Here is a 13,588-nt window from a genome sequence, read left to right on the forward strand (position 1 = left end):
GCCCTTAGTTAGACCTGAATGTTCCAACTGGCAACAAAAGGGACTGTATAGAAATGAAGGGAATTACCTGTTTGAAACGAGGGTGTGGGGAGGTTACAGCTCTAGGTGGTTTTCCCTGGAGATGTAAAAAACTGGGACATGATTTCTTAGTAATAAAATCCACACTTCAGGACTCTCTTTGCATTATGCCTGGAAGTTCAGTCAAACTCCAAACCTTCTGTAATTGATATATGGGCCAGATTTTCATGAAAATGTCATCACCTGTCAACTGGTGATTGCTTTTGGAAAGAGCTCTGCTCCCAATTACTCAGCATGCTGAGAGCTTCCAGAAGTACCCATAACGTTCATAGTTATGAATATCCACCACTCAGAGCAAGAGGGGAAAGAGGGAGGGCTGCTCACAGCCGAAAAGCGGGGAGGCAGTTTACCATCAGCCCCTCCCCTATCCCCCATCCTGGAATCGGAAACTTCAGAAGAGGAGGGGGTGATGCTTCCCCCCTCACCGCGCACACGCAGACAGCTGAAAAGACAGGAGAGAAGGGGGGGAAGGCGGGCAGTACCTGAGGGGCAGTTAAGGAGGAGCGAAAGATTGCGCGCCCGTTTGGCCCCTTCTTAAAAAACAGGTGGGAAGAAGTCCCTTGCTCTGTCAACTTTCTCCCAATGCCGCAGGACCTGTATCCCTGTATTGCTTCATGAGAAAACGCAGTCTTTGTTTGGACATTACCCTAATAAAACACGAATTAACTACAGCCGTTGGTCTGGTTCCTGAGTCACATCCTGGGCCTGACATTTAAGATGATGATGATGATGATGATAATGATGATGATGATGATGATGATGCCGCCTTTTGGCCAAAAGGCCCTCAGGGTGGCTTACAAAAAATAAATACAAATACAGAATACACATCAAGAAAAACAGTACAATTTATAAAAATGAGATAACTAAGTGCTAACATTATTAAAAAGCAGCAATAACAACTTTCAATGATGATACAATAATAGGCACCACTTTCCTAATAATTTCCTAATAATTGGATGATATCTATTAGTTCTTACATTAATATGTTGACATCAAAGCATGGTACCACTGGGGTGTCCTGCTGGTACTGCACCTGCCAGTCCTGATACAGGAAAGGGATCAGGAGCAGTCCAGTTTTTTACCAACATAGACGGTGCCCACAGTAAGCCGTACTTCAACTTGATCACAGGAATAAGCAATCGTTTTCCAGCCCACAATCTCCATGCCCTGGCTGGACAGTGATGGGAAAAACCTGGACAACTGAGAGGCCATTTTGGTCTCTGCAGCCACCTTGGCCTCAGCATCTATCTTAGGTGCTCACCCATCTCTGTAAAAGCAAAACTTCTCTGTCTCTGCAAAAGAAAAACTGACAGGCCACCAAAATAGCAGGTGAAGGAAGTGAACAGTCTATGGTTAAGCTAAGAGAAGAAGGTTGTAGGGGGTCCAAAACTCCCCATAACTGTCATTGCTATGCATGTAATGGGTGGTTGCTAAGGGGTGGCTGGAAGACATGTTATTATTAGCTGTTGTTGCAAAACTTGTGCTAAGAGCCACCTGTGAAAGTTTCCCCTTATCATATCGTATAATGCCTGCTTGGAAAATGTTTTTTTGTTGTTATAAGTACCGATCAACCTGCTCTGAGACTAGAGTGCTCCATTTTATTGTTCTTTGTCATGTGGAGTTCTCTCCCTGGTGATAGCTATGCAAATAAAGTCCTCACAACTTTTTTTTGGAATCATGTTTTTTCTTCCCCCACCACAACAGGCTGCTCTTGTAGGTAGTTGCAAAGATGGAAACGAGGGGCTTGAAGGGAAAGGAGAGGAAAGAGGTGGAGGCTGGATCAGCATAGGTGGATCTGTCCATGGGGGAGGCCCTGTGCTGGAGTTTATGTTGTCGGAGAGTTGGTGCGGGTCTGCCATCATGACCAGGCTAGCCGATGAGAGGCCCAGTGGGGAGAGCAGCAGCAAAGAAGACACAAATTAATACCAATATATTTCACTTATTGCTTGAAAAAAATTGTTCGTAAGCAGGAGCCCCAGCAGGAAGGGGTGACACTAGGAGAAAGTAGGCAAGGAAGTGGGGAGACCAATGTTGGTGCAGCAATGAGAGAATGAGGTTGGCTGTGGTGGCATGCCCGCTCCATGACGGCCTGCATGCCTCCTCGCTCCTCCCCCTTCCAGTAAGTTCAGTGATGCTGCTGATCAGATGCACAGCATCACCTCTTCCTGCAGGCCTTGCCTATTTCTAAATTAGGAGAAGTATACACGTATTATTACAACAATAGCTCCCTTCATTACTGCGTGAAGGAGACATTGTGTGATGACTGGGGAGCCTCCAGTTGTTTACATGTCAGCATGATCACCTGCAGTGAAGACACATTGTCCTGCTTGAAAGATGTATTCAGAACAAAATGCTGAACTCATGTTCTGAGTTTATACCAGGCCTACCCAACCAAGTCTGTCCTGCAATGTTTTGGCTCCAGCCACCATGGCCAAGAATCAGGGATTTTGGAAGATATTGGAGGGATATTGGAGGGCATAAGATTGGGGAAGCCTAGTTTACACAGTATCTCTCAGAAATGCATGTATGTATGTATTGGCTATATTACACATCTTAGGCACTGTGTCTTCTAAAAAATTGGGTTAGGTTTCTGTGTGGGATCTGTACATCCCACACAGAAACAACCTTCAGGTCAATCTTTCCTTGGTAATCAAGTAAATATATCAAATACTTATCTGTTCCATTTTAGTCTGTCTCAGAAAATTAGAATAAACTTTAGTTCAAAGGCACAACACTATGAAAAAGTATTTCTGCATTCTGAGGTTAATCGAGGCTTTATCTACCAACTCAAACCTATTTCAACTCAAAACCTATTGACGGTATTGACTTCACTCAGATCTCATTCACACTTTCTGTTTTGCAAGTAGCAACACAGTTGCTCAATCTGTTTTCAAAAGAGCTTTGACTTATGTGTGCCATACCAGAGATCTATCAGTGAATAAATAACTTCATCTGTATCATCTTGAGTGGTGTGTCTTAGTTAGAAACAACTCAACAGAGTCTTATTTATTTTTTATGGGATTCTAGCCAGTCTGGTCTAGTCAGCATCCTCAGAAAAGAGCTGCCATCACAAAGATGTAAACTTGTAAAATTACAATTAAAAATGAATGTGGGATGGCATTGCATGGGAGTGGGGGGATCTTGCTAAGGCGGCTTCAAGGGAAGCTAGAAGGTTAACCAAATTTCAGGGCAGGGCCTAAATGCTGCACTTCTCCAGGTTAATTGCTAGTCCAGATTCAAGGTGCTTACATAGTGTTGTTGCTGTAAAAGCACCATCTTGTGTCTTTGGATTTTCAAAATAGGCTCTTTGTACACATTGCTTTCTGGCCTTTTCTCGTTGTGGTCTTGTCAGAACCTGCCTGTGCATGAACCCCAAACTTGATAAGACCTCCTCTGAAGAGAAGAACCTTACTGTGAGACCCAGGTCAAACTGGGATCATGGTGAGATACCCCAGAAGGACACTGGATCTGTTGACAGCATGGTCAAAGATGCATACCAGCAAAATAAAGACTGATGGTATAGTGCAGAGATGGCAATCTTGTGGTCCTCCAGATGTTGTTGGACTCCAACTCCCATGATCTCCAATTGAATGGTCAATGGTAAGGCATGACGGGAGTTGTAACAACATTTGGTGCCCCAGCCTTGATGTACAACATGATGTGCAGGCCAGTGACATCACCCATTCATATATATACAGACTGCTGCAAGTCTCTTTACAGCAGGGTCAGCCAACTTGCTGTCCTCCAGATGATGTGGGCTACATCTCGCATCATCCTTAACCATGCTGGCTGGGGCTGATGGGAGTTGGAGTCCAAAACATCTGCAGGGCACTATGTTGGCTACTCTGTTTTACAGGTTCAGTCTCTTGAGCCCCCTCTCCCTGATCCTCAGTTGCAACTTAAGTAGTGGCAGCCAATCCCTGCAGTGCACATCTCTCTCTCCAATTGTTGGTAAGTTAGCTACAAAAACCTTTTGCTGTTACATTAGACTTCTCCCCTATCCAGCACTTATCTCCTGAAAAATGCTGATGCAGAGTGTTTCAGGTTTGTTAATTAAAACAAACTAAGTTACTCTTCTTGACAGCTTGCTGTGAGGAAAACAAGATATTCCTTCTAACCTGTCCAGCAGTCTAAATTTCAGGGACAAGTTACAATCAGCATGGCATTCTGCCCCTTGCCCTTGAGATGCTAGCTGTGGATCTGAATGCCCTCCTGAAGAAGAAAGTCCATTGATTGCATGCACTACATGATGGCACTTGAGTGGCAGAGAGCTCAGTCCGTCAAGATTCTGACTATCCTGGAGATCTGAAGGTGTGAAGCTGATATCACAAGCTGCCACGGTGTTGTGCAAGGTGGCAAAACAATCACTTGCACTCATATAAGGTCATGATCTATTCCCCTTCATTCTGTCTCTCCCTCTTTCTATCTCTCCCTCCCTCTACTACCCAGCACTATTTTTCTTAGGCTGCCATAATAGGTGAGTAGGGCAAACAAGCGAGGTGATGGGGGCTCAAATGAGTGAGGCAGCAGAGGTGATACTGTGGGGCTGTGACAGGCAGCAGTCATGACTGAGGTGGCAATGGCCACATAGTCAGGACAGGCCTGGGTATCTGTACTCATCTAATTCTCCTCTATTCCTAGACCAATTATACTCAACTTGTTGCTTATTTTGTAGATCACATTGAACTCACTGGGATTTATTAATTTTGAGCTGGCCTTAGTGCTGAGGTGAATCGTAAGAGTAACAAAATCATCAGCTGAGACCTGCTCTCGGTACCTCACCTTCCGAAGTTACAGTGCGTAGTATAGCTGTGAAATTCACTACCAGAACATATGGTGATGGCCACCAGCTTGGGCGGCTTTAAAAGAGGATTAGACAAATGTATGGAGAGTAAGGTTATCAGTGGCAACTAGCCAAGATGGCTATATTCTGCCTCCACTGTAAGAGGCAGCATGCCTCTCAATACCAGTTTCTGGGAATCACAAGTGGAGAGAGTGCTGTTACATTCAGGTTCTGCTTGCAGACTTCCCATAGGTAATTGGTTGGAGACTGTGCAAACAGGGTGCTGGACTAGGTGCACCTTTGCCCTAATCCAGCAGGACTCTTATGTTCTTAGATGGAAGGTCAGCTACTAGTGTCATAGCCTTTTCAGCTGTGGTACCCTAATTGTGGTATTCCTTTCCCACCCATGTTCACTCGGTGCCTTCTTTAATAACCTTTGAGTGTCAGGATGTTTTATTTTGTGGTTTAGTTTTTCTCCAAAACCTTTGATGGACCTTATTGCTAGTCTTAGTTGATGTGCTATTGTTGGCTCTATGTGTGTATGTGCCTCACATGAGCAGAATAGCAAAAATGGAAGTATGGGGTTAATCCAGCCTGGGTGAGCGCCAAGGCCGTTGGCAGGCAGCTGTGCCCAGCGAGGCCATCCTTATCTACAAAAAGGCTGGAGAGAAACCGAAAGCTCTGTGAGGGAAGGAGTTCTTGCAAGTGAGTTATTGAGGCCGTGAGGGAAAGAGAAACGTCTTGTGAGCTGTGTGTTTTTGCTGTCTTTAATGTCCACAGTAAAGGACTCTTAATCAAGTTCTCTGCTTGTGTCTGGATTTCTTGAACGTCTTGCTGTTCACCTGTAGAGAGCCGGACACGCAATATCCGCACACACCAACAGGGTTATGGGCCCAGATCCGGCGCACTTTACAGCGCAGTAAAGGCTGTTCTGATCCAAGTCAGAGCTCCGGAAGGCAGCTTGATCGTGCTTGAAGAGGTGAGCGAAAATGGCAGTGAATATGTCTGCAGGCATGCCGATGGAACGTCTCACGGAGACTAACTATGCTAGCTGGAAGCTATGGATGAGAGCGTTTCTAATTAAAGAAGACTTGTTTGAAGTTATCGACACCACCCCACCGGCGGTTCCTCAGGCGGCCTGGACACGTAAGGATGAGAAGGCGCAGGCTTTTATTACTTTGGCACTCTCTGACTCTCAATTGCTCTATGTCAGAGACGAACCCACAGCAAAAAGAATGTGGGACGTGTTGCACAGCGGGGAGCAAACTTTGTTTGGCAAGAAGGCTGTACCAGATGCGTCTAACTGAGGAGAGCACCATGACCGAGCATCTAACAGAGTTCAGACGTTTATTTGCGGAATTGGAGGACAGAGGAATTGAACATAGCATTCTTCAGAAGGTGTACATAGTTTTGGCTTCACTTGACGAAACCTGGAACAATCTCGTGATGTCCATGGAGGCCATGCCAGACGGAGGCCTGAACCTGGACTTTGTGGAGGAAAAACTGAACCAAGAATGGCAAAGAAGACAGGAGTCGAGAAGGACTGAGCCGAAGGAAGCTGTCAGAAGCAAGCAGTCTAACTACCAGGAGCAGCAGAGGCTGAAATCTTGTTATTTTTGTGGAGCACGGGGGCATATACAAAGGAACTGTGCAGCCAGGCGGAAAAGCAGAGACGGAGGCTGGAAGCAGTCAAGTGTGAACTTTATCAGCGCAGAAAAGCCTCAAACCATCAATACGCAATGGGTGTGTGACAGTGGTGCATCCCATTGTCTTCTAAAGGACCTAAGCTTGTTTCACACGTCGAAAGCAGTAAAAGACTCTGTTTTATTAGTGGACGGATCCAGGAGAGACGTTCTGGCGCAAGGCACGGTGAAAATACATAAGCTGGGAATTCTGACAGACGTTTTGTATGTACCTGAGTTAGCTAGCAATATTCTATCTGTAAAGAAGTTAGTGGATATTGGGTATACTGTAATATTTGACAAAGAGAAATGTAATGTGCTAAGAAGGGGCGAGGTCATCTGCAGGGGATTTATGACAAAGGGGCTGTTTCAAATGACCGTGGGTGTGCTGTGTGTGAAAAGCTCTAATGACTTGTGGTTAATGAGACATAACGGGAGCGACAGACAGGGATGCAAGAATACTGCTGTCAACAGCCCACTGTCGGTATTTACAGCCCGAGTGGAGGTGCCTAACATGGCTCACGAGGAGCCATCCTCAGTCAATGAAATCAGGCTCATGCCTGAGGCAGAGCAGCACAAATGGCAACAGGCCATGCAAGAGGAGCTGCAGGCTATGGCGAATAATGGCACATGGACCCTGAGTAAAATCCCTATGGGTAAAAAGGCTATAGGGTGTAGGTGGGTTTTTAAGAGGAAACGGACAAGTGCAGGGGAGGTACAGAGGTACAGAGCGAGACTGGTGGCTAAAGGTTTCACTCAACAGCATGGCACAGACTACGATGCGGTATTTGCACCTGTTGTCCGACATGAGTCTGTGAGAGTGTTGTTGAAGCTAGCGGCAATGCAGGGTTTGCACATAAATCACTACGATATCAGCACGGCCTTCCTGCATGGTGACCTGAAGGAAGAGATATATATGGAGCAACCCCCAGGTTTTATAGCCGAACAAGGGTTGGTCTTCAAGCTGAATAAATCACTGTATGGCTTGAAACAGAGCGCCCGTTGCTGGAACAAGAAACTCGATAGTGTGTTGCAGGACATGGGCTTTAGGAGGTGCACGGCTGACACGTGTGTGTATGTGAAGGTGACAGGAACTAGGTATACATACTGTGCGGTTTACGTGGATGACATCCTCTATTTCTATAATGATGAACAGGAGGAAAAAGACTTTCATATCTGCTTGAGCAAGCAGGTGGACACCAAAAGCCTGGGTCCTGTGGCACAGTACTTAGGTACAGACATAGAGCGCACCACTGATGGTTTAATACTTAAGCAGGAGGGAAAAATCACACGTCTCTTGGAGGAGTGTAACATGCTGGAATGTAATGCGGTGCGAACACCCATGACAGTAACATTCCAACAGGATGTCACAGATACACCTTGTGCTGACCCAGCCTTGTACAGAAGTGTGCTGGGGAAGTTACAGTATCTGGCTAAAGTGTCACGGCCAGATATTTGTAACGTGGTCAGCATACTAATTAGGCAGGTTGCGCAGCCTTCAGAGGCCGATTGGCAAGGCATAAAAAGAGTGTTGCGTTACTTGCAAGGCACAAAAACGAAGGGTCTATTGGTCTCTGCACATACGCAAGGTGGTTTAGAATGCTATGTAGATGTGGATCACGCAGGTGATTTGTTCAGCAGGAAATCAACCACGGGCATAGTGGTGGTATTGAATGGATCAGTGGTCGACTGGAGCAGCAGAAAACAGGCGATAGTCGCCACATCCAGTTCAGAGGCTGAATATGTCAGCCTGTCGAGTGCTTGTAGCGAGCTCCAATGGTATGACCTGCTCCTGCAGGAACTAAACATACGGGTGCCACTGCCCATTCCTGTACATGAAGACAATCAGACTTGCATCAGTATGGCAACCTCAGAGGCACACACAAAAAGGACCAAACATATTAGCGTCAGATACCACCACGTGAGGGATCTTGTGCAGAAGGGGTTTGTTGCCTTAACGTATTGCAACACAAAGAACATGCTGGCGGACATAATGACCAAGCCATTGTGCCAGGAGAAGTTCAGCAAACTGGTCACAAAGCTTGGAGTGGCTTGAACTTGTGTAAAACCAAAGTTCTGTGAATAAAGCTTAAAGGAGTTTAAATGGCTATGTAAACTGGGATGTAAAAGTGTACTGTAGAATGTAATATACTGTAGAGCTGTACTAATGACTGTATTAATTATGTGCATGTGAGACACAGGTGGGAGCTGTTCCTTTCCCACCCATCTTCACTCGGTGCCTTCTTTAATAACCTTTGAGTGTCAGGATGTTTTATTTTGTGGTTTAGTTTTTCTCCAAAACCTTTGATGGACCTTATTGCTAGTCTTAGTTGATGTGCTATTGTTGGCTCTATGTGTGTATGTGCCTCACATGAGCAGAATAGCAAAAATGGAAGTATGGGGTTAATCCAGCCTGGGTGAGCACCAAGGCCGTTGGCAGGCAGCTGTGCCCAGCGAGGCCATCCTTATCTACAAAAAGGCTGGAGAGAAACCGAAAGCTCTGTGGGGGAAGGAGTTCTTGCAAGTGAGTTGTTGAGGCCGTGAGGGAAAGAGAAACGTCTTGTGAGCTGTGTGTTTTTGCTGTCTTTAATGTCCACAGTAAAGGACTCTTAATCAAGTTCTCTGCTTGTGTCTGGATTTCTTGAACGTCTTGCTGTTCACCTGTAAAGAGCCGGACACGCAATATCCGCATACACCAACAGCTATGCTGCTGATTGGGCCAATACATTATCACTGATTTCCGGATTCTTTTTGTGATTTTGTATGAGCCATTCCAGACAGGTCATTTTAAATAAATAAGTAGTCAGCATTACCAGTTTTGCCACTCCTACATTGTGCAAAAGCTATAGCCCTGTTCACCTGAAGCAAATGAATAGTGACATCTGGCAGACCCAGAGATTTCTAGTTTCCTGGAATCAAATTAGACTGGGTTTGACTGATGTGAAATCAAGTCCAGACTATACGAATCTAAGTTCTTGTCAGGAAAACACCCCCTTTTTACCGAAGAATATTGCAAGCTGATATTAACAGATACATTTACTTACCCTCTGTCTCATTTCAGCTGGGACCCCCACATTTTTCAGCTGGTATGGAACACCATATCCTCCAAATGTTCAAATCTTTAAATGTTACCAGTGTCCAGAATTGTTTGCCTCCTTCCCTTCTTTTCCATTTTCCATTTATGCATGCTGATGGCAGCTATAGCTGAAGCCCAGGATAGGCATCACAGATGTGTTGGCCCATTGTTGTCCAGAAGGCCATGCCGCTGGCTGTCAGATGCCACCCCAAACCCCAGCTCCTCATGCACCAGAGTGTCCCCATTTTCCTCTGTGAAATGTTGAAGAGCATTCATTTGAACGTTAAAAGCTTCCTTTTTACAGATAGCCTTGGCTCATTCAAAATATCTGTTTTATCTCCCAGTAATCTCGCTTCCTGAAATATTAACAAGAATCCAGCGTAGACCATCACCTCCAACCCTAGCAGCTGAGAAGAATTCTCGTTTGGTTTGGTTTTGCTTTGATATGAATAGCTGCTGACCATTTTGTAGGGACAGCTGGTTTCATTAAGTAACTGCATTAAATGGCAATGAAATAAAGGCTAGTTAATTTACAAAGCTAACAGTCAGTGATAGATTAGTCAGATAATGCACTGTTTACAACATAAAAGTTTGGCAGCACTCTCTTCACTGCTTTGGCGTGGGCCACAGGAGAAAGAGGAGAGTGGTGAGACTTTAGTGAGGAAGAACACACTGGACACACAGCCTGCAAATCAACGGCTACTAGCAACAATGCCTATGTTCTATCTCCACTATTGGAGGCAATATGCATCTGAATACTAGTTGTTGGGAATTATAGGTGGGCAGAACATTATTATGCTTAGGTTGTGCTTGCAGGCTTCCACATAGAAAGTGGTTGGCTTTTGTGAGAACAGAGTGCTAATTCAGATGGGCCTTTGGCCTGATCCAGCTGTTTCTGTATAGGTAATTTGTATTTTCATGGTGCAAACAGAGCCTATGCACTTATGTTCTGTGTGCAAAAGTCAGAACAATATGTGGAGATGGGGGACAAGTCCTGTTACCACAATTTTGACCTTCCCCCCAAATGCATTGCTTGTGCCATGTTCTAGAATGTCCACAAAGACCTTCAGTTTGTCTCATAACCATCACATTAGAGCTGGCAGGATTTTTTAAAGAGGGGCACCAAAGTATATCAGTTATTCTTAATTAACCCACGTGATTTGCCAGTCTGTCTCCTTGCTGCTGAAATAATGACAGAAAACTCTCCTAATAGTAAAACTTTTTAAAAAATCAGTAACATACAACAATCATGTCGCCTTTGCTTTTTAACATCAGCATTCTACAACGTTCCAACAACTACTGCAGTAACATTGCCAGCCAGTGTAATGTTCAGAATTCTTAGTACAGCATTCTGTAATATTTATAGCATTTATTTTAGACGATTCACTTCCTAAAGCTGAGTTCAGCATGGATCATTACCCAGCAGGTACTTACTAAAGGATCATCATCTTTGTAGAATGGTTTGCACTGTTTTGTTTTTAATTCACCCAGAGCCTGAACAAGGACAGTGATACATTCACTTAGAGCCACAGATTTTATTTATTTATTTATTTATTGTACTTATATACCACCCCATAGCCGAAGCTTTCTGGGCGGATTACAGTAACTAAATTTAGGTTTGTTGAGGAAGATTGCAAGGTGTACAATTTTTTTTGTGGGTTGTTTTGTATGTAGGAGGGTTTTCTGGACTGAGGACTTTGTACTGTAATGTTATTTCACACTGTCATGAAATAGTAATAATGCCACCAATTTCTCCACTAATCTTTTTGTTTACTTTTAAATTTTGTGTAGCAACAATGCATTGCAATCACCTAAAATTCAACAAATGAACAAAAAATGCACAAGAAATAACATTCATTTCTATACTGCTTTTCCACCCACTTGTAAGCCCAGAACAGCAGAAAACATAATTAAACATCAGTAGAGCCTGGCTGGGAGTCCAGAGTCTGTGAGTTCAAATCCCCGGTCGTGTCTCCTGGGTGTCAAGGGCCAGCTAAAGATCACCCCCACAATGAGTGGCTCAGGGGTTACGTGCCCTGCCATCTGTGCAGCCGTGGGCAAGCTGCATAGTCCCAAGGAGCCCAGTTGCCCCCCAGCTGGCAGTTGTGGACAAGGAAGGGGCTGGCTTGTGCAGCTGTGGCAAGCTGAGCAGGCCCTATCCAGCTGGGGAGGACTACCCTCAGAGGGAGGCAATGGCAAACCCCCTCTGAATACCGCTTACCATGAAAACCCGATACATAGGGTAGCCATAAGTCGGGATCGACTTGAAGGCTGTCCATTTCCATTTCAGAAAGTAACAAAGTTAAAACTAACAACATAAACATAATGTAGAAAACAACTCATTCCCAAGATCAGCTTCCATATATGAGAACTGGAAAGTGACCAATGTAAATCCTGGAAACTATAAGTTGATTAGCTTAATGTATGTTCTGGGAAAACTGGTGGAAAGCAATGCTAAAGATAAAATTACCAAACATATAGAAGAACAAGTCTAGATGAAGAAGAACCAGCATGGCTGCTGTAAGGGTAGGTCCTGTTGCATTAACTTATTGGAGTTCCTTGAGAGTGTCAACAAGCATATAGATAGAAGTGATCCTGTTGACATAGCATACTTAGACATTCAAAAAAGTGTTTGAGAAAGTACCTCATCAATGCTCCTGAGTAAGCTTAGCAGTTATGGACTAAGAGGCGAGGTCCCCTTGTGGACTGGTAACTGATTAAGAAACATGAAGCAGAGAGTAGGAATAAATGGACAGTTGTCCCAATGGAGAAATATAGAAAGTGGAGTGACAAAGGATCAGTAATGGGACCTGTGCTTTTAAACTTGTTCATAAATTATTTAGAGTTGGGGTGTGAAGTGAGGTAGCCAAGTTTGCTGATGATACTAAATTGTTCAGGGTTATTAAAATACAATGGGATTGTGAAGCACTACAAAAGCACCTCTCCAAACTGAGTGAATGCACAGGAAGTAAAATGGCAAATACAATTCAATGTAAACAAGTGTAAAGTAACGTGTGCTGGAGCAAAAAAAATTCTAAATTTCACATATACAGTCAGAGGGTCTAAACTGCCAGTGACTGACCAGGAATGAGACTCCGGGGTAATAGTAGATAGGTTGATGAAGATGTCAACCCAATGTGGGGAAAAGGCAAACTCTATGTTAGGGATCATTAGGAAAGGAACTGAAAATAAAATTGACGATATTATAATGACATTATTCAAATGTATGGTGTGACCACACTTGGAATACTGTGTACAGTTCTAGCTATCTCATTTCAAAAAGGATGTTGTAGAGCAGGAAAAGTGACTGTAACTGAATGGGTTCTGGGGGCTGCCCTCAAGGTTGGTCTGGAAGCTGCAGTTAGTGCAAAATGTGGCAGCAAGACTGCTCACTGGGGCAGGGTATTGCCAACATGTCACCCTGCTGCTGAATGAATTGTACTGGCTGCCTATTAGCTAACGCGCTAAGTTCAAGGTGCTGTTTGCGGTCTTTGTTGTTGTTAGGTGCCTTCAAGTCGATTACGACCCTATGAATCAGTGACCTCCAAGAGCATCTGTTACGAGCCACCCTGTTCAGATCTTGTAAGTTCAGGTCTGTGGCTTCCTTGAAGGAATCAATCCATCTTTTGTTTGGCCTTCCTCTTTTTCTACTCCGTGCTGTTTTCCCAAGCATTATTGTCTTTTCTAGTGAATCATGTCTTCTCATTATGTGTCCAAAGTATGATAACTTCAGTTTCATCATTTTAGCTTCTAGTAACAGTTCTGGTTTAATCTGTTCTAACATCCAATTATTTGTCTTTTTTTGCAGTCCATGGTATGTGCAAAGCTCTCCTCCAACACTATATTTCAAATGAATTGATTTTTCTCTTACCCGCTTTTTTCACTGTCCAACTTTTACATCCATACATAGAGATCGGGAATACCATGGTCTGAAAGATCCTGACTTTGGTGTTCAGTGATACATCTTTG

Source organism: Rhineura floridana, chromosome 4, assembly GCF_030035675.1.
Source record: "Rhineura floridana isolate rRhiFlo1 chromosome 4, rRhiFlo1.hap2, whole genome shotgun sequence".
NCBI lineage: Eukaryota > Metazoa > Chordata > Lepidosauria > Squamata > Rhineuridae > Rhineura > Rhineura floridana.